Raw genomic sequence first — 23,452 nt, 5'->3', positions numbered from 1 at the left:
CCTTTTTCCACCTCTTTTTTCCCCAAAGACCGGCTTTGCAGACCTGTTAAGATGCAGACTTCTTGCTAGTGGACAGCTAAATCAGCGTCGTCTCACATGAGCAATGTTAAATGGTGTGCTTGACTGATTTCATGAAAATCTAATCAAGTATTCATCTCTGAGATCAAACACTTCTCAAATAATAATTATCCAAACCAATCTGATCAACCCCAGCAAGAGTCATATCTGACACAATTTGTGCCACTTTGCTAAAGGTTTTATCCATTTTGTAAGTAAAGACTTCTCATGATTGTATTTCATGCTTAGCAAGCAGCCGGCTGTCATGAAATCTATCATTGCCATCAATATCCTCACATTTCTCCTAAAATGGAATTGTGAAAATTGTTTAGCCATGTCTGTGAGTAACAGATGTACTCAGTTTTACTTAAATTCATTCCAAATTAGATGCATAAAATGTGTATTATTAGTGAAATATTATGAATGTCTACTTAGCACACTCATATATTGATGTGATGACAAATACAGTAGAAGTTGAGTACAGTCAGAAGTTAATTGCCAAAGCAAACACAATTGATAACCTAATGGTGCACCGGTAAGTATAATCAGATCAAAAACTCTGTCATAACCATCTTCTACATAGGTCCAGTGCTATGTGACAGAACCGATTCAATCAAATCTATGCAATCTGTTCAGGGATCAGTTCCTCCTAGGTTTTCTGCATCTCTTAAACTGATGCTATCATGGGGCGTATTCTACAGTTTGATTGAGAAAGGTTGTATTGTTCATTTGCAAAGTCGCAGTTTCATGGCTGAATACACCTACATGTTTTCAACTTGAAGTAGAAGTACTGCCCGTTTTGACAGATAGATAATAAATCTAGGTTTATTCACTGCAAAACCAGGTATACAATAAATTTGATGCAATAAAGGCCTCAGGTTAAGTAGCATAACATATCTAATTAATTTCCAGTTTTTATCCCCTTATAGTATTCCTATTGTAAGGAAAATAATTGCAAATATCTCACAATTTCTAAGTTGCATATTGTAAGGGTTTCAAAGAATAAGAACTCATGGGTGCATGATTCTTAAACCTCCATCCCGGTGCGGACTGGGAATTTAGAGTGGCCCTGGAAAAAAACTGTAAAACTGGCCCCATTCTGTCGGCGGGGTCAAAACAAGTAGGTGTGGCCGTGTGATGTGGGTGGAGTTACTAAACTCCATAAAACTGTTAATAGATGGTCTAAATCAACGTGTACACCGCAGAGAAAGAGACTCACACTGCCTCCTTGTAAAGGAATAACACTTTTATTTTAAGGGCACACAACTTAATACTGCCATATATGTACACTAAAAACATACTACAATACTTTCTCCAATAAACAAGAATGTAACTACTATAATACTGACCCTAAGTATAATATATTTTAATACTGCCCCCTTTGCACAAGAATATAACTGCTATAATACTGCCCCCTATGTACAATAATATACCTACTATAATACTGCCCCCCTATGTACAAGAATATACCTACTATAATACTGCCCCCCCTATGTACAAGGATATAACTACTATAATACTGCCCCCCTATGTACAAAAATATATCTACTATAGTACTGCCCCCCTATGTCCAGGAATGTAGATACTATTACTAGTAGCCAGCACCCCCCCCAGTATATATAGCCAGCCCCCCCCCCCAGTATGCAGTCAGTGTGCCACCCCAGTATACATCCAGCCCACTGTAGTATATATAAGTATTATATATATAACCAGCCCCCCAGTATATGGCCAGCCAGTCCTCCTAGTATATTCAGACTGCCCAGTATACAGCCAGACTGCCCCTGCCCCAGTATACAGCCAGACTGCCCCTGCCCCAGTATACAGCCAGACTGCCCCTGCCCCAATATATAGCCAAACTGCCCCTGCCCAGTATACAACCAGACTGCCCCTGTCCCAGTATGCAGCCAGACTGCCCCTGCCCCAGTATACAGCCAGACTGCCCCTGCCCCAGTATACAGTCAGACTGCCCATAGCCCCAGTATATGGTCCCTGCCCCAGTATACAGCCAGACTGCCCATAACCCCATTATACAGCCCCTGGCCCAGTATGCAGCCAGACTATCCATAGCCCTAGTGTACAGCCTCTGCTCCAGTATACAGCCAGACTGCCCATAGCCCCAGTATACAGCCCATAGCCCCAGTATACAGCCAGACTTCCCATAGCCCCAGTATACAGCCAGGCTGCCCATAGCCCCAGTATACAGCCCCTGCCCCAGTATATAGCCAGACAGCCCATAGCCCCAGTATATAGCCAGTCACCCCTCTATACAGCCTCCTCTGGTTTACAGCCAGCCCCCGGTATACAGCGCCAGCCCCCGGTATACAGCACCAGCCCCCGGTATACAGTGCCGGTATACATAAAAATAAAAGCACATGAAACTCACCTTTCCGACGCTCTGATGCTGCTCCCCTGCTTGATCCCAGTCTGGCCGCAGTGACAGGTCCGTATGCGCTGGGGTCGCACAGACCATGACATCAGCCGCTTGACGCCGGCCTGTACGTTGTTGTCACTGCAGCCGGACTGGATCAAGTAGGGGAGCAGCGTCAGGGCGTCGGAGAGGTGAGTTTCATGCGTTTTTATTTTTCCACCGGCCCCACCAGTCCAGGACCGGCCCCAGACCGGCCCAAAACTAATGGATTGTCAAATAGAATTGTCAAAGAGTACAAACGATGGGAGGTATGCATGGGAATTCTATGATTCCACACAGGAAAAATTGGTAAAAATGTTCACTTGCAGCCTATGAGGCAAAGAAGTAACTTCATATGCCTGCATATGTAATATCCATAAAAAATTGGGGGGGGTCATTTATCTCAGGCTTTTCTCTTTTTTTCTCTTATATGTGCGACTTTGTGCCAAAAGTGTTAAGTGTTGGCTTTGATATATCTTTAAAATACATATGTGGACGTAATGGCACAATTTTGCTGCAAATAAACTCTAGGAGAGGGTTACAGAAGAATTAGCGACTAAAAAGGGGGGGGGGGTCAAAAAACCAACAGACATACATGCCTGACATATCACCCTCAAAGATAAATTAAACAGGTCCAAACCCAGGAAAAAAGACATGCACAAAATATCCTGACTAGAGATTAATGATCCCCATGTTGTTAAGCTCATGTTTAGCATGTGATGCTAAATTACTAATTATTCTCCTTTAAAATTATCACATTTATTAAGATAAAAAATATTGTTACTATGGTATCATAGTATCATATTGTGCCCTATAGATTCCTTGAGCAATCCTTAGCCTGTGTTAAAATCCCATGAAATGAAAAGGGTTACAAAAAATACTAATATACTGTCTAACCTACAAGGACATGCTTTAGATTTTAGTACTACCGGTGTGTCTTCTTAGAGAGGATAGAAGACCAAGATTTACGGCCTATTGGAAGTAGGTACAGGGTTCACTAGGAACACAAACATTGGCACACATAAGACTTCAAGTAGGGTCACAAATAGATAAAAAGTGCTGACAAATATAAAAATAGTTATATACAACAGGGAGTCCAAAACTTCAATGTAGGTAAGTACTTCATGGCATGGTCTCACCGCTCTACTTCTAGCAGTGCACAGTGGAAGTGCAGTGGAATACTTACCTACATAGAAGTTTTGGGCTCCTTGTAGTGGTGGTAGCCGCTTGGCATGTAACTATTTACAGTAAGGTCTATAAATATTTGGAAAGAGACAAAATTTTTCTAATTTAGATTCTGTGTATTACCACAATGAATTTAGAACAAATTTCGATGCAGTTGAAGTTCAGACTTTCAGCTGTAATTCAGTGGGTTAGACCATTACATAAAAATGCGAGGAACTAAAGTATTTTTTAAATACAATCTCTTAATTTCAAGGGTTCAAAAGTAATTGGATAAAGTAAATAATTTAAAATGTAAAATATAAAATGTTAATTTCTAATACTTGGTTGAAAACCCTTTGGCAATAAATGTCTGAAGTCTTCAACTCATGGACATAACCAGACACATTTATTAAAACCAGTGGAAACTGCACAATGTGCGCTAGAGTCATGATTTGCGCATGTTCGTCATGAATCTGCACTTTTCCTACAGAGTGCGTCACTTTTTTTTGGTGCAACTTCAATATAGAGTGTGCATGATTAATGTGGTTCACGGTCCAACTGAGCACCGGAACGCCCCATTTTAATAACAAAATTTGTGTTGCATGAAGAATAGTGCAGCCGAAACACAAAAGGCAACACATATGTGGACCTGACACTTCCTAAATACATATGCAAGCAGTTTGCACCTGAAATATTGTTCAAAGTCTGATAGAAAACTTGCGGAAGCACCTAAGTAAATTCCCCCTTCAATATGTCTCCTGCTTTTTAATGCTCCCCAAGGCCTTTACTGCAGCGTTTTTAGTTGCTGTTCGTTTGTGGATTTTCTATCTGAAATGTAGTATTTAACAATTGAACTGCATTGAAACCATTAGGTGACTGACTTGTCATTCAAGAATATTTAGCTTCTTTGCTCTAATAAACTCCTGGGTTGCTTTGGCTTTATGTTTTGGGTCATTGTCCATATATATGGTGGCCTAGTGGTTGTCATTACAGCCTTGCAACGCTGGGGGGCTGGCTTCAAGTCCCAGGGTAAACATCTGGAAAGAGTTTGTATGTTCTCTCCGTGTTTGCGTAACTGTCCTCCGGTTTCCTCCCACTCTCCAAAACATACTGGTAGGTTGATTAGATTGTGAGCCCCATTGGGGACAGGGACTGAACTGGCCAAAACTCTGTGTGTGCTATATAAATAAAGAATTATTATTATTATATTATGAAATGCTGACCAATCAGTTTGGCTGCAGTTGGGCAGGCAGTCTCTGAATACTTCAGAATTCATGCGGCTGCTTCTGTCCTGTGTCACATTATCATTAAACACTAGTGACCCAGCCCCACTGGCAGCCATGAATGCCCAGGCCATCACATTACCTCTGCCGTGTATTACAGATGCTTTGGATCATGAGCTGTACCAATCCTTGCCATATTTTTTTATTTCCTCAAGCTAGCAGCAAAACAGTGTGAGGGCGGTACACCACTGCACTTGGCAGGACTATATCTTTGTTTCCATTTTTCGTGTAAGGACAGCTTTTGTGATGGAAATGGCAGCCATAGTTTTATCTTAAACTCCTGTTTTGTGAATAAAAGATATGAAGATGGGGGGCATGGCTTGGGAAGACTGATCTAAATTTGAAAGATAAATGTAATACTTACAGATGTTATGTCATTGTAAAAACATTGTGTGAGGATCCCCTGAATCCAGTCATCTTCTAGTGTATCCGAATAAGAAAAGATTGATCTGCTGTGATCTGACAGGTATCTATCATTGCCTTATTCCTAGAACAAAAATAGATTAATACAGTAAGTCACCAACAACATAAATGAGGACAGACTGGTCAGTGGAAATTAATAAATGAATAACTATGTATGCTATAAAATAATATGCTATAAAAACAGGAAAGTATTATAAAGTTGTCTGGAATGGGTTTCAATATGAACTTTTTCTACAATTCAGTCCACGTATATACCACTTCTAGATGGGTCTTTTAGTCTATTCCACTAGGGTAGTAAATAAGGACGCCTAAGACCCCACGCGCACAGCTGTACTTGATCTGTGAAAATGGATCCATGTGCTCAGATCCCAGGGAATGAGCACAGTGCAGTGGAAATTAGTCCTTGAAATATGATGCAAAGACTATTATGATATAATTCCATCATGAGAAATACCGATGTTGTTCAAAAACAGAGAACGAGGCACTAGAATTTAGGTCTAGAGAAAAGATTTATTAACTCCCTTAAGAAATACATGTTTTTCATGCAATGGAACACTGTTTGTAGAACTATAACATAGTAATGTAAATGATGACTATAAGGTGGAAATAACACAGCATTGTCAATGGTACATGGGAGTATTTGATATGTCAATAGGCACTGTACATCCTTTTATCCCTGCTCTTGTTACATGTTTCAGCTGTACAGGTGCAGTGAATAGGAACAGATCAGTACAATTTGTTTAGCTGCCCTAGGGAGATTGGTAAACAAAAAAAGGGCATGTAGTGAAAAAAGATTTGTAGGTAGGAGTCAAGTGACTCAATTGATTTAAATGGTCAAAGAAAATATCAGGGCTTTGAAGAAATTTCGGAATATTTGATCTGCTTCTTAGAGAATAAAATGAGTGGAATAGTATATGTTGATTAGTTAACTACATGTACTAGTTTTAATGTGCATCAGTGTGACACTTAACAAACAGTCTTGAACTGAGCTCCATTTGCATATGATTTCTGTCACAGCACGAAAAAAAGCCTTTGCCGCTTTCATCTGCCTTCTTTCTTTATGCATTTATAAGCAAGTGCTCATCTGTATAGACACTCTAAAAGATTCCTTTAGGAGGCCGTCTTATGACATTTGGAAATCCCTCTTTGACAGAGATCCATGTTTATGCTTGCACAACCAGTGGCAAGCTCATATGCATATCTTCCTTGGCGTAACATATTTGCATTAATTATTCTTATGTCTTATCTGTCAGCGCAATAAAGTTGGTCTATATTTCCTTTAAATAGAATATGTTCCGCTATTACATATTTTATTTTGTGGAAAGATGAGGGGATCCAAAAATCTTCTGGATTTTCTGGCCTTCTGCACCTGTTACCTGTTCATTTCTAATCTATAGAAAGATTGACTTATAATATATGTTTCCCTATATCACCAGGTTATAGAGGAATGCTAATGGCAAATATTTTAACAATTTAATACAGTTGTACATAAGAGTAAATTTCTTGCCAATTACTGGTATATGCAAATGGACAAAAACCTTACAATTACCAATTTCTTTATTATGAATGATAGAACGGTGTAGACTTCAGTTAGAATTATCCCATTATTTCACAGAATGCATAAAGTGTGTAAGGTATTGTTATTAATAAATATCAGGATTACGGTAGATATACATGTCACTATAATATTGTTCATTACTTGAGTTGCTCGCGGAGTATTTTCAAGTATTATTCGTTATTGACACAATGGGGCTTGCCGTCGGACGATTCTACTGATTCGGACTGAGCGCGGGATTTAACTTTCAAATTGTTCAACAGAAAATGCATTTACATGCACCATGAAGAAGAAGGTGAACTCTGTCGGACCTGAGGGGGGAAGCGACACATGCAGGATATTGGGCGCACAATCTTAGTGAATTGCGGCACAGTGCATTATCGTCAGACAATGCAACCTACGGTGAACTTTGTGGGAGATTAATCAATGTTTCTACAGATGGTGGAGAAAAAGTAAAAGACTAGCAAATTCTTGCGCAGTGCAAGAATTGAATTTGCAATTTTTACAGTGACTATGCCACCTCCATTCCATGTGGGCATGGGTTCCTGGCAGCTGGCAGAGTGGGCGCCCCGTGAATGAATAATTTAAAGAAACCTATAAAACTTTTGTTTGCAGGTTTTTACGCAAAACTACATGTGGTATATCTCCCTCATTGAGAGTACTTTACTCAATTTATCACATAATACATCTTCATAGAAGAATTCAACTTCTATATAACTATCCATAACTCACCACTGTACATGTTGAAATTCAATACACCAGATAATTTCTATCCACAACATGCCAAACAGTGTCAACCAGAGTTTTTATAGATATAAGATGGTCAGCTGGTTTTATCCACCACCCCTGTGATGACAGCAGGAAGGCTTTCAAAATCTCTCTGGTCTGCTATGGCACAATTCCTATTACAGCCTGCCAGAGGCAGTAATAGTATTGCATATTGGAGTATAAAATAAGAGAAATCAGACTCGCAGCAGTTCAAATCACCCCCTTTCACTAGAAGGGATATTTAAAAATGTCCCAAATTGCATCTATCAAAATATAAAAGTATTTATCACTGTGGTAAACACCATAATGGGAAAAAACCTTATATTTTTACAAAAAAATGATCAAGATGTTGTTTCTCCCAACTAGTTTCAGAAAAAATGTATGCTCATCCAAAATAAAATGACACCACCAGATACCAAGTGTGGAAAAGTTACATCAGAATATAGTTGTTTAAAGATTCTTTTATGAGAAAACAAAACTATTCAAATTTGGTATCTTCCTGATTGTCCTACCTAAATAATGAAGTGGATGTGTCAATTAGACCACAAAATGAAATCTGTAAAAACACAGCCTTTTAGAACATGTTGCAAATTTCTGCCAATTCCAATGGATTTGGCATTGTTTTTCCAGCTTCAGAGTAAATTGTGTACCATACTAATTGCCATTAGAAAGCATAATTTGTGCCTTAGATAGCAAGCTCTCATACTGCTGTGTAAATGGAAAAAATAAAAAGTTATGGCTTCTGCAATGTGCAAGTGAATAGAAAAGCAAAAAATGAAAAGGGTAAGGTCTTCAAGGAGTTAAAGTGGTTGGCCACTAATACAAAACTGTGTAAGTATAAGACACTAATCTCATGGAGGGGGCAGAAAGCCAGCAGGACCATGGGTCTCACAGGATGTCTAGAATCTTGCTGTCAGCGGGTCACAAGACTACTCAGAAATTTTACTGTTAGTTTTAATATGATGTAGGTAACCCTATTTGGGTTGTTGCAGTAGAGCAAGGAGTACAAAAACAAAACTTACCCACAACCCCTGTCACCTACTACCTAGCAAGCCTCTCAAACTTTAATGTTTAGGGGCTCCTGGTAAGGATTCCCTACTCTCACTGTGAGAAACATGATTAAGGTGACTCCAGAACAGGATTTAGGACAGATACAGGGTTACAAAAGCAGGCAGGAGCATAGACAGGCTGGGAGTACACAGGATTCCAGCTAAGGCTGGAGTACACAGGGTTCTAGATCTGGAAGGATACATGGTTCCTGATCTGGCAGGATACAGGTTCAACAGTACCAGGGGTCACAGAGAAAACAAAAAACCAGCCCTGAGTGAACTGAGCATTAGCAATGTATCCCACCTCTTGATGCTACCGACTGGCTAAGACTGGCTAAGCGCTGCATTACTCAACCGCCAGAAACACACAGTACATAGACAATGACACTACCCAGATTTCCTGACACCCCCCAGATTTTCCAGACACACAGTTGACCAGCAGACAAATAAATCTGCAAGGCATTTAACAAAAACACTCAGCAGAGTGGCCCTTGGTGAGATCAGCAGGTTTGTAATTGATTTGCCAGAATCCACACAGGGGATGCTGGCAAGGGTCTTATACTTACCCTGGTAAAGTTTTTTATTAGTAGCCAACCCCTTTAATGGTGATATCACTGATCCACAGCATCTTCCAATTTAATGGAGAAAATCCACTGCTTTTCCTAAATGTGTGCAATGGGTTTTAAAATTGGACTTTGAAACTAGCATACAATTCAATGGCACATCTGCATGTTGATGAATATAAAAAACTTCAATAAATTGGCAAAAACTTGCATTCTTCACAATATATCAATTTTAAAGTATGTTGTATCAAATGCTATTAAATGTTATAAAATAAGATATCATTTACGGTAATAAGGAATACAAATATTTATTAAAACTGACTGAAGTCAAATCCTCTCAAATGAATATAATATTAAATAGAATTAGTGAAATATTTACTAATAAACTGTACTTTTATAAGCTGTGCAATTTTGTATCCAGGCCATATATCATTATATAATGGCAGGAAATAATATCCCAAGCAACAGCCTGATACATTTTATCAGCATTGGCTCATTATAATAGCTAATTACCTGCTAATGAACCTCTTTATTGGTCATAAAATTGTCATATGTAACCTTCTTAATATTTCCTAATCTATGTTTGCAGTCAAGCCTTTTCTCTTGTGTCTGCCGCCAATGTCATCCCTTATAAAAATTCTGTATGCCTGTCCATTAGTCCTAAAAAATTCAATACCAATGCAAGTTTATAAAAATGAAAAGGCAATAAGCAGATAAAAATATCCTCAAAAAATAATATAGGTGATACTTATTGACAGCCATTACACCTGATCCACCTGTACACATGCACGTTCCCCTTGCCCTAACACCCATGTGTTTCCAATGGAGAGTAGAGGGAGTGCTTCCCCCAGATTTTTCTGCAACGTCTTTTCTCCTTATCTTAATTTTCATTATATGGCCGGCCATTGCTTCCATAATCTGCAGGTTCAACCAATAATGATCCAAAATTAAATACTGCATTAACACCAGTCTACCAATTTTTTATTTTTGTTTTCCCATATTCTGACGCCAACAAATTTTTTATACCGGAGCTGTGTAAGTTGTAATTATTTTTGCAAAACAAGCTGACGTTTTCATTGCTACTATTTGTGAAGTTTTTGATTACTTTTATTCAAATTTGTATGTGTGATATAATGGCCAAAAAGTGGCGATTCCATTATTAGACATTTGTTTTCGTTATGGTGTTCACTGAAGGACTGAAGTAATTTTGTAACCGAACATGCCTATGTTTATTTATTTATTTTTATTTTTGATCTTTTATTTTGTTTTTTAATTTATTACTATATGTTAGGTCCCAGGGGTTTGATACAATAAACTTCAGTATTAAAGTACTGTATATGAATATACAGTAAATTAACTGCATCTAAATTATACCCCTGGCAAGATCTAGTTCAGATCACTCTATTAGGCCCCTTCCACACTTGCGTTTTTCACGCGCGTTTTCTGCGCTTGCTTTTGACGCGCAGAACTTGCATTGCACTCTGACCCATTGTGACCAATGGGTCTTTTCAGACTTGCATTTTTTAAATGCGCGTTTTAATCTCGACATGCTCTACTTTTGCAAGTCACGCGCGTTAAAAACCATCATACAAGTCTATGGAGATGCATCAAAAACTTTTTTCACGCATCATTTACCATAGAAAAGATAGAGCTCAGTCCTGCGTCCGTTTCACGCACATTTTCTGCGCGTGAAAAACGCATTGAATTTGCATTGAAAATGCATCAAAAACGCGCGTGAAAAACTGAGACACTGAACAAACTCTGACTGAAAACTGATTGCACTCTGATGCAAAATGTGCGTTTTTCACTGACCAAACCCTGATCGCACCCTGATCACACTCTGACGTGATCTGCAAAGCAAGTGTGGAAGGGGACTAACACTTACTTATAAGGACCAAGCCAGGACCTGTGGAGGCACCCCTCCTTATTTAGGAGCTGATTTTACACTGTGCGGACTATCTTTTCTCTATAACACATTCAGTGATCGTGGATGTTAGCCCCCGATTTCCGTCGCATGCATGCCGGCGCTGATGCGACACAATCCAATCGCATGTGCCAAAAACCCGGGGCAATTCGGCGCAAACCGGTAATTTTCGGGAAACCTGACGAAAATGAGAGATTCGGGCCCTTAGTAAATAAGCCCCTATAGGTCAGATGTATTATTTGTTTATTTGTTGTTTTAGCACCTTTTCATTTTATTACTGTAAAGTTGGGCCAGTTTTGCAACTAAACACCAAACCAGCGACACATCAAAAATAACCATGTTTTCCACATTCATCCTATCAATCCAGATGTTTTACTGCGCCTACTAAAGATTCATCATTAGCAAATTTTTGATTTAGGTGCCATTTTGGCGCAAAACACTCCCGCACAAAAGTGCCGTACAAGCAAGACCCTGTTCTCTTCTGTAGAGCAGTGTAGCGCCTGTTTATTATAGCCATTATTATTAAAGCCAGTGTTTACACTATATGCAGCCACTGTTTATAGTCATGAGCTTCTGTTTGCAAATATTCTGCAAAAGCAGCAGCTCAAAGCGGGATAGAAAATAATTGTGTAGGGGAGAGACATTACAGAGAAGTGTCCCCATGTAAGAAGCTTACCACATTAGTGTCTGAGGAGGAATATTGGCCAGAATTACAGGAGGTTAGCAGAAGATCAGCACTGGAGGATCCCCTCCAGGAGATAATAGAAGCCACTGCTATGGAGGATCACTGGGGCTCAGCTTGTCAGACGCCTGGGCTCTTCAGTCAGAGTGGAGCTTGTAAGAGGCATACACGTAAGTTCCCAGATCAAAGATTGTGCCTACATTGCACCTCAAATCACCTCAGACTAAGTGATTAATAAGAGGCATGAACACAACTTACCACAGTTGCTTGCAGCTTGTGATAACTCAGGAGCAACAATGTGCCTCATTTAGGCACAAAACTGGAATTAGTGCGCCACAACTGTGATACATCTGGCCCTATGTATGAAGAGGGCTCAGTCTGTTTTCAACTTCCTGCTTTCCAAAAGCCATAGCTTTTTTTCATTTTTCCATTCACAAAGGCATTTGAAAGTTTAATCTTAGTAGTACATTTTTCACTACCTAATGGAACAATTAAATATGTAAGACCTGGCGTAGTTTTGCCGGATGGTGCTGCTGCCCGCTGGATACATCATGATGCCTAAGCCTCTTGATGTATCTGGAAGGACTCAAGAGCATGGCCTTTATCATAACCCAGTTCACAAGCGACAGCATATGACGAAATCCCTCATATTTGTGTATATGATGTATATACACTCACCGGCCACTTTATTAGGTACACCATGCTAGTAACTGGTTGGACCCCCTTTTGCCTTCAGAACTGCCTCAATTCTTCATGGTGCTGGAAGCATTCCTCAGAGATTTTGGTCCATATTGACATGATGGCATCACACAGTTGCCGCAGATTTGTTGGCTGCACATCCATGATGCAAATCTCCCGTTCCAGCACATCCCAAAGATGCTCTATTGGATTGAGATCTGGTGACTGTGGAGGCCATTTGAGTACAGTGAACTCATTGTCATGTTCAAGAAACCAATCTGAGATGATTCCAGCTTTATGACATGGCGCATTATCCTGCTCAAAGTAGATATCAGATGTTGGGTACATTGTGGTCATAAAGGGATCGATATGGTCAGCAACAATACCCAGGTAGGCTGTGGCGTTGCAACAATGCTCAATTTGTACCAAGGGGCCCAAAGAGTGCCAAGAAAATATTCCCCACACCATGACACCACCACCACCAGCCTGAACCGTTGATACAAGGCAGGATGAATCCATCCTTTCATGTTGCTGATGTCAAATTCTGACCCTACCATCCGAATGTTGCAGCAGAATTTGAGACTCATCAGACCAGGCAACGTTTTTTCAATCTTCTACTGTCCAATTTCGATGAGCTTGTGCAAATTGTAGCCTCAGATTCCTGTTCTTAGCTGAAAGGAGTGGTACCTGGTGTGGTCTTCTGCTGATGTAGCCCATCTGCCTCAAAGTTCGACGTACTGTGCATTCAGAGAAAGCTCTTCTGCCTACCTTGGTTGTAACGGGTGGCGATTTGAGTCACTGTTGCCTTTCTAGTAGCTCGAACCAGTCTGCCCATTCTCCTCTGACCTCTGGCATCAACAAGGCATTTCGGCCCACAGAGCTGCCGCTCACTGGATGTTTTTTCTTTTTCGAACCATTCTCTGTAAACCCTAGAGATGGTTGTGCGTGAAAATCCCAGTAGATCAGCAGTTTCTGAAATACTCAGACCAGCCCTTCTGGCACCAACAACCATGCCACGTTCAAAGGCACTCAAATCACCTTTCTTCCCCATACTCGGTTTGAACTGCAGGAGATTGTCTTGACCATGTCTACATGCCTAAATGCACTGAGTTGCCGCCATGTGATTGGCTGATTAGAAATTAAGTGTTAACGAGCAGTTGGACAGGTGTACCTAATAAAGTGGCCGGTGAGTGTATGTGTGTATAAATGTATTGAGGTGTACATATTTAGTGTGCGTATATACTTTTTGAGTTTCTGTAAAATGTATGTATGAGTTTATAAATATATATGAGTACATAAATGTGTGTGTATGAGTGTGTATGTGTGTCCAAGGATAATGTTACGACTATTGTGGGTTCCAAAGCAGCTTTTGCCTGCCTTTCTACTGGAAAAATGTCACTGCCAACTAGTGCCAAAGCTACAGAGTTATTGATACATGTTTGATGCCTGTTTATTCCTCCACCCATCTTACTCACTGCCCCTGACATAAAACTATTGGTAACCAATGTAAATTACAGTCTTTTACTTCTCTTTAGTCTTTCCTGTTCTGAAAGTATTCTAAGACAAATGGAAGCCGTCATAGTGGAACATATCTCAACTATAAATACTGCTTTTCTCTGTTTCTCTCCTACACCCCAGCATCAAGAAAGAGTGCCCATGAGATATAAACCAGTGCCCACTCCCTTCCTAAAAATGTAACTGTTGCAATGTAATCACAAGGAAGAATGCATTAATGATTTTGTGTTTTTTTCTCTCAGGCAATCCCAGTGTTTTTTATTTTGTGTTGGCACCACAAAAACCTCTGTTTTACCTTTATTTGTCTCAATTTGGGAGACGCTTTTGTTTCGGACAAGTTTCCTGCACTTCTAATTCTCAAACAACTATTGGTGCAATTTTTTAAAATTAATAAATTTACCCGACTATATATATAAACATATTTACTCTTGAGAAAAAGATAGAATTCTGGTATGTATCGACAAAATATATGAAAGGTTTTAAAGGAAATCTACCATTTGATTTCATGCATTATGAACCAAACATACCTTGAGAACCATATTTTGTTTAATCCCTGAGCTGAATGGTTTTGCTGAAAAAACAATTATAAAGTTATGATAATGAGGCTCTGTCACTTCTGTGCCTGCCTCCAGCACTTCTCCTCTTACATTAAGTATGAACTGCTGTAGAGAATGATGTAATCACTGTATTGTGCATCACAGGCAAAAGTAATCAATCGCAGCACCATCCCCCAGCTGCTGTGTATGATTGATCCAGCTCAGGTTGATTAGTCCTGTCTGGACAGTTCAAGAAGCTCCATGTAATGTGTTTATTAATGGCAGGCTGAATGCAATCCAGATTTCCCAAGGTCCTGAATGTTATAATAGTTTTTTTCAGCACAACCACTCATCTCAGGGATTAAACCAGCCTCTGTAACTGAGGACCTCATAGATACCCCAGTTACAGGGGAAAACTTGTAAAAGAAAAAGAAAAAAAGTAAAATTAGAACAAAAAAAAAGGAATCATGTACCCCAGGGTCTTTATGACCTATATAGGGGCCATATAAAGTAAAAGCACACATACACAAAAAATATTCATAAATATTCATAAAAATATATTGACATTTCTCCATATAGTTAAAAAAAATGCCCACTCCACTACAAAAAACATCGCCATAGTCACCCCGTTTGCCCAAGACTATACATATTACATATCAAAATGACCAAAACAAAATAGAGAATTCAATAATAATGTTAATCTTGAGTTAATTTGAAAATTAAAAAAATATGTACTATAATTTATAAAGACAAGATTTTATTCCACTTTTAACCCCAAATAAAAATATAAATGAAAAAAAATTAAATTTACATTTTAACTAGCTCTGTGTGTCCCAAAAAAACACCACAAAAAATTTCAAGGTAGCAAGCAAAAGAAATTCGCTAAAAATGCCCAGTCACTAGAGGGGTTAAACACTTTTTAACCAAGCTGAAAAGTGGACTTGGTTTAAGTTTAGATGGGAAAGGCATACAAGATCACGCCATACACTAAAGAGTTGCAATTATATTAATGTAAACTAAGCCAAATAGATGGTACAAAGTTTGACTAAACAATCTTAATTTCCATCATGGCAATTATGACTGCCATATGGCTATATACATTCTATTTGCACATGCCCGTGTAGAAAGGATATTTATAGATGTCAGTGTATCTCCTGAACCCTGGCACCTAGAAACACAATTTTGGTGTCATATTAGATAGGAATCTCCCCTTTAATAAGAAATATTGTAGATTGTGTATGGATGCTTAACAGAGCCAGAGATATCCACCCTTTAATTTACGCTAAAAATGTAGATTTTTATGTACAGCTTTCTATTTGTAACTTTAGAAGTGGATATTTGTTAAGCATCTATACACAATCTCCTGTTTAACCCCTTCATGCTCCGTGGCGGATATATCCGCCACGGAGCGCAGTGACTTAGCGCTCAGTGGCGGATATATCCGCCACGGCGCCTATGCCGGCTCGGCTCTGGATCAGAGCCGAACCGGCATCGGGAAACACGGGGTGCCGGCTGTGACTAATAGCTGGCACCCCAGTGTAACACCCGCGATCGGAGTTGTCTCCGATCGCGGGTGCTTAACCCGTTAAATGCCGCGGTCAGCGCGACCGCGGCATCTAACCTGCATCTGGGGGGTCTTTCCCCCACGATCGGCCCCCCCGAACCGTTTCCGGGGGGCGCCGATCGTTGCTATAGCAACTCTGGGGTCCGATCTGGACCCCAGAGTTACTTGCAAGAATTGCCGGTAAGATGGCGTCTGTGACGTCATCTTACTGGCACAGTGCCAGCCTATGCAAGTGTATAGGCTGACACTGATAATACTCTGCAATACATCAGTATTGCAGAATATTATCATGAAGAAGCAATCAGAAGATTGCTTCTTCATGTCCCATGGTATAAAAGTGAAAAAGTAAAAAAAAAAAGTTATTCAATAAAAAAATAAAGTCATAAATCACTAAAAATGCCCCAAACTCCCAAAACATATAAAGAGACATATAACTCAAAAAAAGTCTAAATCATAACACAAACCCCACATATATATAGTATCACTGCGTCCGTAACAACCCGTAGAATAGAAGTAAATCATTATTGAACCCCCACGATAAACGCCGTAAAAAAAAACTGTTATAAACCCTCCAAAAATTATGATTTTTACCTTTTCAATCCCACAAAAAATGCTATAAAATGCGATAAAAAAACCATATGTACTCAGACATGATACTGGTGCAAAGTACAACATGTCCCGCAAAAAACAAGCCATCAACCAGCTCCGTAGCCAAAAAAGTAACAATGTTATGCCACTTGGAAGACGGCAATACATAAATGATAGATTTTTCCCCACTTTAGGGTTTTGTTTGACAAATTTAGTAAAACGTAAGAAAATATATTCATGTCTGGTATCCCCGTAATCGTATCGACCCATAGAATAAAGATAACATGATTATTAGTCTATACAGTGAACACGAAAAAAAAAAAAAGTAAAAAATCCAGTACAGAATTGATGCTTTTCTACTCCTGCCCTCAAAAAAAGTTCCTAAATTTTCAACAATAGGTGATACCAACCCCAAAATGGTAACAATGGAAAAAGCATCTCATCCCGCAAAAAAAATGCCGTCACATGGCCCCAATAACGAAAAAGCGAAAATTGTATAGCCTTCAAAAGGGGCCAATGAGGAAACTAAAATCCTGGCAGCTGCAGCGCCCTCCTTCCCTTCTGCACCTCGCTGTGCCCCCATAAAACAAGTAACGGCCACATGTGGGGGGTCTCTGTACTCAGGAGAAATTGCAGAACAAATTGTATGGTGGGTTTTCTCTTTTTATATTTTGGAAATGTGTAAATTTTAGTGCTAAATGAACGTATAAGGGAACAATATGACCATTCTAAATTTCACCTCCATTTTGATTCAATTACTATGAAGATCTCAAGGGGTTAACAATCTTCGTAAAAGCTGTTTCTGATAGCTTGAGGGGTGCAGATTTGAAAATGGGTTGGTTATATAGGGGGTTTTGATGCTAAATATGTAAAATTTCATTCAAAACTGTATTTATCCCCAAAATAGTCAATTCTGAAAATCCGGAAAAGCGATATTCTATTTGTAAGCCGCGTGACATCAAAATAAATTATCCAGACATTTCAGAAATTATGAAAATGTAAAGTAGACAAATGGGAAATGTTATTCAGCAACTTATTTAGGTGGTAAATATATCTGCCTGAAAACGCAATGATTTAGAATTTCGAAAATGGCAAATTTTTCAAAACATTTATCATATTTTCTTTTTTTTTGTAAATAAACGCAAAACTTATCTGCCAAAATTTACCACTAAAATGAAGTACAACATGTGGGGAAAAAACAATCTCAGAATCGTTTTGATAAGTAACAGTGTTCAAAAGTTATAACCATATAAAGCGAAGCAAGTCCGAATCCAAAAAATCGGGCTGAGCCTTAAGCTACAAAATGGCTGCGTCCTTAAGGGGTTAATATGACAAAGAATTGTGTTTATTGGTGGCAGGGCTCAGAAGATACAGACGGTTTCAAGTAAGCCCTCCCCCGGCCTGTCAGCTGAAGGCAGAATATAGAAGAAGGTGCAGGAGACTTTTACTTTCACTTTGCAGAAGTACATGCACCCTCTACACCTGGATCTGAACCTGGGAAAGTGTGATGGAATAATGCTGTACATATTTACCAATCATAGTTTGGTAAAAGTTGCAACTTTTTCTAAAAAACATTCATCATAAAAATGAAAATAAAGCTTATGTTATGTATTTTGTAAGGAATATATAATATATAATTTATAAAATTATCCTATGAAGCAAAAGTCTCACACGTAATGAAAAAAAACAATGTATACATAGTTTCTATATGTAAAGCTTTTCCAGGGATATTGTCTTTTACAGAAGCACATAGCAGAACATCAAAAATGGACCTGGACATTCCGGAACCAATGACCATGTGCCAGTGCTTGATGTTGGATGATAAATCCGGTGCATTTTAAAATTGTCTAATCAAACTTTTAGACACTATTAGTAAATTTGTCCCAGTGTTAATTATTTATTACCCATAATACAAATAAAACAAAAATTGACAAATGTTTCTGCAATAGTTCACCTAGTGATTTTTTTGTAATTTATTTTATGGAATAAATGTACTAGTTCAAGTAATTTTACTATTTCCAAAGGCTTTATAAGATTTATTGAAGTCATTGAGACTCTTGTAAAGTCAGGTTTACTTGGTAGGAGTGAGTAAATCATTTTGAAGAAGTTTAGTTTTCGAAGCTTGCTCTCTTCACAGTGTGAAATGCAAGAAGTACAAAAGGTTTTCCACCGAGCAGAAACTGCTAAGATACGGAATCCAGTGCCCAAAAGAAACAGAACACCAATACCTAGGGCAAAGCATTGAATAAAAAACTTCTTATAAAAAGTGAATTCAACACCAGTTATCTTATGCATTCCATGTTTTCTAAAATGCCAATGGCATTTCTACGTAATTGTAAAAAAAAATATAGAACATTCTATTTAATTATAAAATTAGTCAATTTATAATGGACTGGATGATGTTTATTTTCCTTTGTTTGACAATCTCATCACTACATCCCTTGAGTGACCACTCAAAACATTAGATGCTTCTCTTAATATAAAAGTACATTTTTGAGAAAATAGCTATCCTTCAGGAGTGCAAAAATGAAAAAATGTCTTCTAAATGATCCATTAATTCTCTGATTCAACAAATGTACTAGATAAGGGACTGTGTACATGAAGATATTTGACCTATTCATTCCATTGGAAAATCCATGTTACATACAGACCAAAAGCAGAAGTTCCAATGCGGATTATGATCTAAATGAACTTTTTGGAAGGTATATTTCTTAATTTTCATCAATGAGATCATGATTTTGCAAGGAATTTATGCCTACTAAAAATCCATGGCAAAAAATGTCCATGACCACAAGAATGAGAGACAATGCAAAAAGTAGAGGGTTTGGGAGTGGCACTACCTTTTTCTTCCCCATTAAAGGAAATCTATCAATTGGTTGCAGTGCTTCTAACCAATCAAGCTGGTGTTTGCTTTCAGAAACAGGATCCGTTTGCCTTTTTTCATCAAAAGCAAGGGTAGGGAACCTATGGCTTGGGAGCCAGACATGGCTCTTTTGTTGGCTGCATCTGGCTCTCAGACAGATCTTTAATAAATAGTGATGGCTGCTGTGTGTCTCTTAAACTGATCACTGGACACAGGCAGCGATGTTACCGTTGCCTACGTCCTTTGTACGACCCAGGCACCATTGTCGCCATCATCTAAGCCTGGGTCAAAGAGTATAGCGTGGGAGCGATGAGGAGCTGGCTGCAGAAAGTGCTGGCAAGTGATTATTCTTTTTTTTTTTGCTGTGACTACCTATCTACTGGGGGGCATGTGCTGTGGGTACCTATCTACTTGGGGGCATGTGCTGTGGCTACCTATCTACTTGGGGGCATGTGTTGTGGCTACCTATCTACTTGGGCATATGTGTTGTGGCTACCTATCTACTGGGAGTATGTGCTGGGACTACCTATCTACTGGAAGTATGTGCTGTGGCTACCCATCTACTTGATGGCATGTACTGTGGTTACCTATATACTGGGGGACATGTGCTGTGGCTACCTATTTACTGGGAGTATGTGCTTTGGCTACCCATATACTGGGGGTATGTGCTGGGGCTAACAATATACTGGGAGGCATGTGCTGTGACTACCTATCTACTTGTGGGCATGTGCTGTGGCTACCTACCTACTGGGAGTCTGTGCGGTGGCTACCCATCTACTGGGGGTATGTGCTGGGGCTAACTATATACTGGGAGGCATGTGCTGTGACTACCTATCTCCTGGAAGCATGTGCTGTGGCTACCTATTTACTGGGAGTATGTGCTGTAGCTACCTATCAACAGGGGGTATGTACTGGGACTACCCATCTACTGGGAGGCATGTGGTGGGTGTCAGGATTTGGAGTAGTGAACCCCCTGGACCATCACGGATAATGATGTAAGCTGACACCTTGGACCAGAATCTAAGTGGCACCCGGTTTTCACCAGATCGCGCTGCAAAGCAGGATGGTCTTGCTGCAGTGTGTTCCACCAGGTCGTTCCACAGAAGCTACTTGTCCATGGTGGCAGCCGAGGTCGAGGTACAGTATCAGTAGGCAGTCTCGTGGTCAGGAACAGGCAGACGGTCAAGGCAGGTGGCTATGATGCGAGGTTGGGGATGAAGCAAAAGATCAGGGCTGGCAGCAAAGGAGCAGAATCAGGAACAGGTCTGTGGTCACAATGGGAGGTCTGCGAGTGTCAGAGTGCGCCGGGAAGTGGTGAGTTGAGTGAGCTTGGAAAGGGGCATGGGTGTGCATATGGTACGGCTGTTTATACGGAATAGCATTTTAAAATATGTGGTGTTCATGGCTCTCTTGGCCCAAAAAATTTCTAACCCCTAATCTAAAGGATTATTTTTTGAGAGTAATGGGACACATGTACTACGGTCGCGCCTGCACTTTTGTCGGACTGTGCACCTTTTTTAGCGCTAAAATGGCTTGCACAGGTATTGCAAGTGTGTGCACTGGGATTGTGGTGCACGCTTCCATGTGACACAAATTAGGGGGCGTGCCGTCGGACAGTCTGACTGATTTGGACTGAGCGCAGTATTTAACTTTTAAATTGTGTCACAAGCCCTAGCCCTATGATGCACTGCTAAAAAGATGGTGAATTCTGTCGCACCTGAGTGGGGAACACATTCATGATTTCGAGTTCACAATCTTAGTGAATCGTGGCACGGTACATTAAAGGGGTTATCCGGGTTTTAAAAATTTCTTATGGCTGGGCTGGGGAGGGATATTTAAACATAATAAACATATACTTACCTCCTCCGGCGCCGCCGATGTCCCGCGGCGCGGTCCCTTTGATCCGTGGCCCTGTTTACAGGGGCATGGAAGCCGCGCACAAGGAGCTTCCGGTCCGGGATGTGGCCGGCTCCTCCTATCCATCCCTATCTCTCAGCTTACAACACTGAGAGATGGTGTCGGATAGGAGCTTCCAGCTGGCTGGAAGCTCCCTGTGCGCTCCTGTAATGAAACCGGTGCACAGAGAAGACCGGCCGCGGAGCGGGACATCGGCGGCGCCGGACGAGGTAAGTAGATGTTTGTTATGTTTAACTAGCCCACGCCAGCCCGGGCCTCAGTTATTTTTAAAACCCGGATAACCCCTTTAATGTCGGACAATGCACTTTCTGTGAACTCCAGTGTTCGGGTATGTAAATGTGCCACAATGTCTTTTAAAATTATGCTGTCTACATCACAGAATCCCTTCTGGCTCCATCATCTACTAGTTATCAACCTCTCCATTCGGTAAGGGACATGGAGGAGTTAGAAGGGGCTCCTGTGATGTAGGTAGATTTTTTCCTTAGCCTAACGTTCCTGTTTCCATAGCCTAACATCTCCAAAGAGAACAACACTCACCATTAAATTCATAGGCTTTCATTTTTATTTTAGTTAGAATACTCACATGAAGACCACAAGTGAATTTATGTGGTGGGATCTACTGTGGTGAGACCTACATGGCAGGGCAGCACCACTAGTAATTCATCTGGCTTCTAGGCTGTATAACCTAGAGGCAGGATGAAGTACTAATAGTGTGAAACCACCATTGCCTGTGCTGAGTACTGCCCTCTAATGTCCTCCCTCCAATTATCTGCAAATGTGCTATCCATGATGTTGTGAATGTGATATCTACAACAAAACGGATTCAATGATGAGTTCCGCTCTGTTTTCATTCTGAGTGGCCACCCAAGAATAAGAGACAGATTCAACAGGATAGAGAACGTGTGAGGCTAGGATCACACTAGTACTGAAGCCTCTGTTGTTTTCTTACATTTGAGGAACAGAACAATTAAATCATTGATGCCCAGGAAGCCCCATTGCCTGTAATTGGGTCCATTGGGCTTCTATAAAGGCTTCCATTACTTTACCAGACTTTTGTGTTTGTGGCTTTTTGCAGAACCTGCGAGATAGACTGCCAACACAGCCTCTAATCCCGATATGAACATAGTTGCATCTTTTCTTAAAAGTTTTCTGAAATATTTTTTTAGCTTTTACATTTTTAATCTATTTAGCTTATTTGTCTTTATCATATTCCTAAATCAATGCCTAAATCAATTATTTAAAGAAACTCCAACATTCAATTACATTTCATAATACATACGTATAAAGTGTTGACCACACGGATACTTTAAGTCGTGAAAAGTTTCACCTCACAACAACACAGTCCGGCCGACCTTTAGGGCTTTATGTAGCAATCCTAATTAGCGTAGTGAAAACAGAGTGGAAATGAATGCCAAAGGTAATGGTGAGCTTAGTGGAGGTCAGGCTTCTTGTTTCCCACATAAAGTGGGAGTCACTTAAGTTTCTCTCATTGTTTTCACAGCATTGACTTTTTATAAAGTATTGTCAGCCAAATGTATTTAAGGATGAAACTATTAGGAACACAATTGGTGAATTAATGTCATGAAGACTGCTGCTGGAAGCTCATCAATTTTTGATATGCCACTCAGACAAATGAAACATAAGCCACCCTGAACAAGGGGACCTTTTGACACTTCAAAGGAAACCCCTATGGGTGGTTTCCTCTTGAAGCCTCACTAAACTGGCTCGATCTCCCCAGCTGGAAACTGCCAATGTCTCATTAACCCCTAAACAGGCTCTGCATGAGATTTTCGTCTGAGCTATAATTATGCCATGTGCCCCTGTTATGCTGTTCTGAATTGCAACACTGTCGCTGGCATATAATAAACATCTATCCTAATTGAAAAGCAGATTAGACTCTTGTGTTAATTAGCCAA

The 23,452-nt window shown here is 39.9% G+C and overlaps 1 long non-coding RNA gene across 3 annotated transcripts in view; it reads right to left on the bottom strand.

The window, feature by feature from the left end:
* Nucleotides 1-23,452, bottom strand: part of LOC140118031 (uncharacterized) — a 205,422-nt gene that overhangs the window by 101,309 nt on the left and 80,661 nt on the right. For all 3 annotated transcript variants that reach the window (XR_011853121.1, XR_011853120.1, XR_011853122.1), the window contains exon 2: nt 5,276-5,398. This is a non-coding gene — a long non-coding RNA (uncharacterized lncRNA). The remainder of the gene's footprint in view (nt 1-5,275; nt 5,399-23,452) is intronic.

Source organism: Engystomops pustulosus, chromosome 2 (genome assembly GCF_040894005.1).
Source record: "Engystomops pustulosus chromosome 2, aEngPut4.maternal, whole genome shotgun sequence".
NCBI lineage: Eukaryota > Metazoa > Chordata > Amphibia > Anura > Leptodactylidae > Engystomops > Engystomops pustulosus.
The sequence above is the reverse complement of the archived record's forward strand: the minus strand, read 5'-3'. Positions and strand labels throughout refer to the sequence as shown.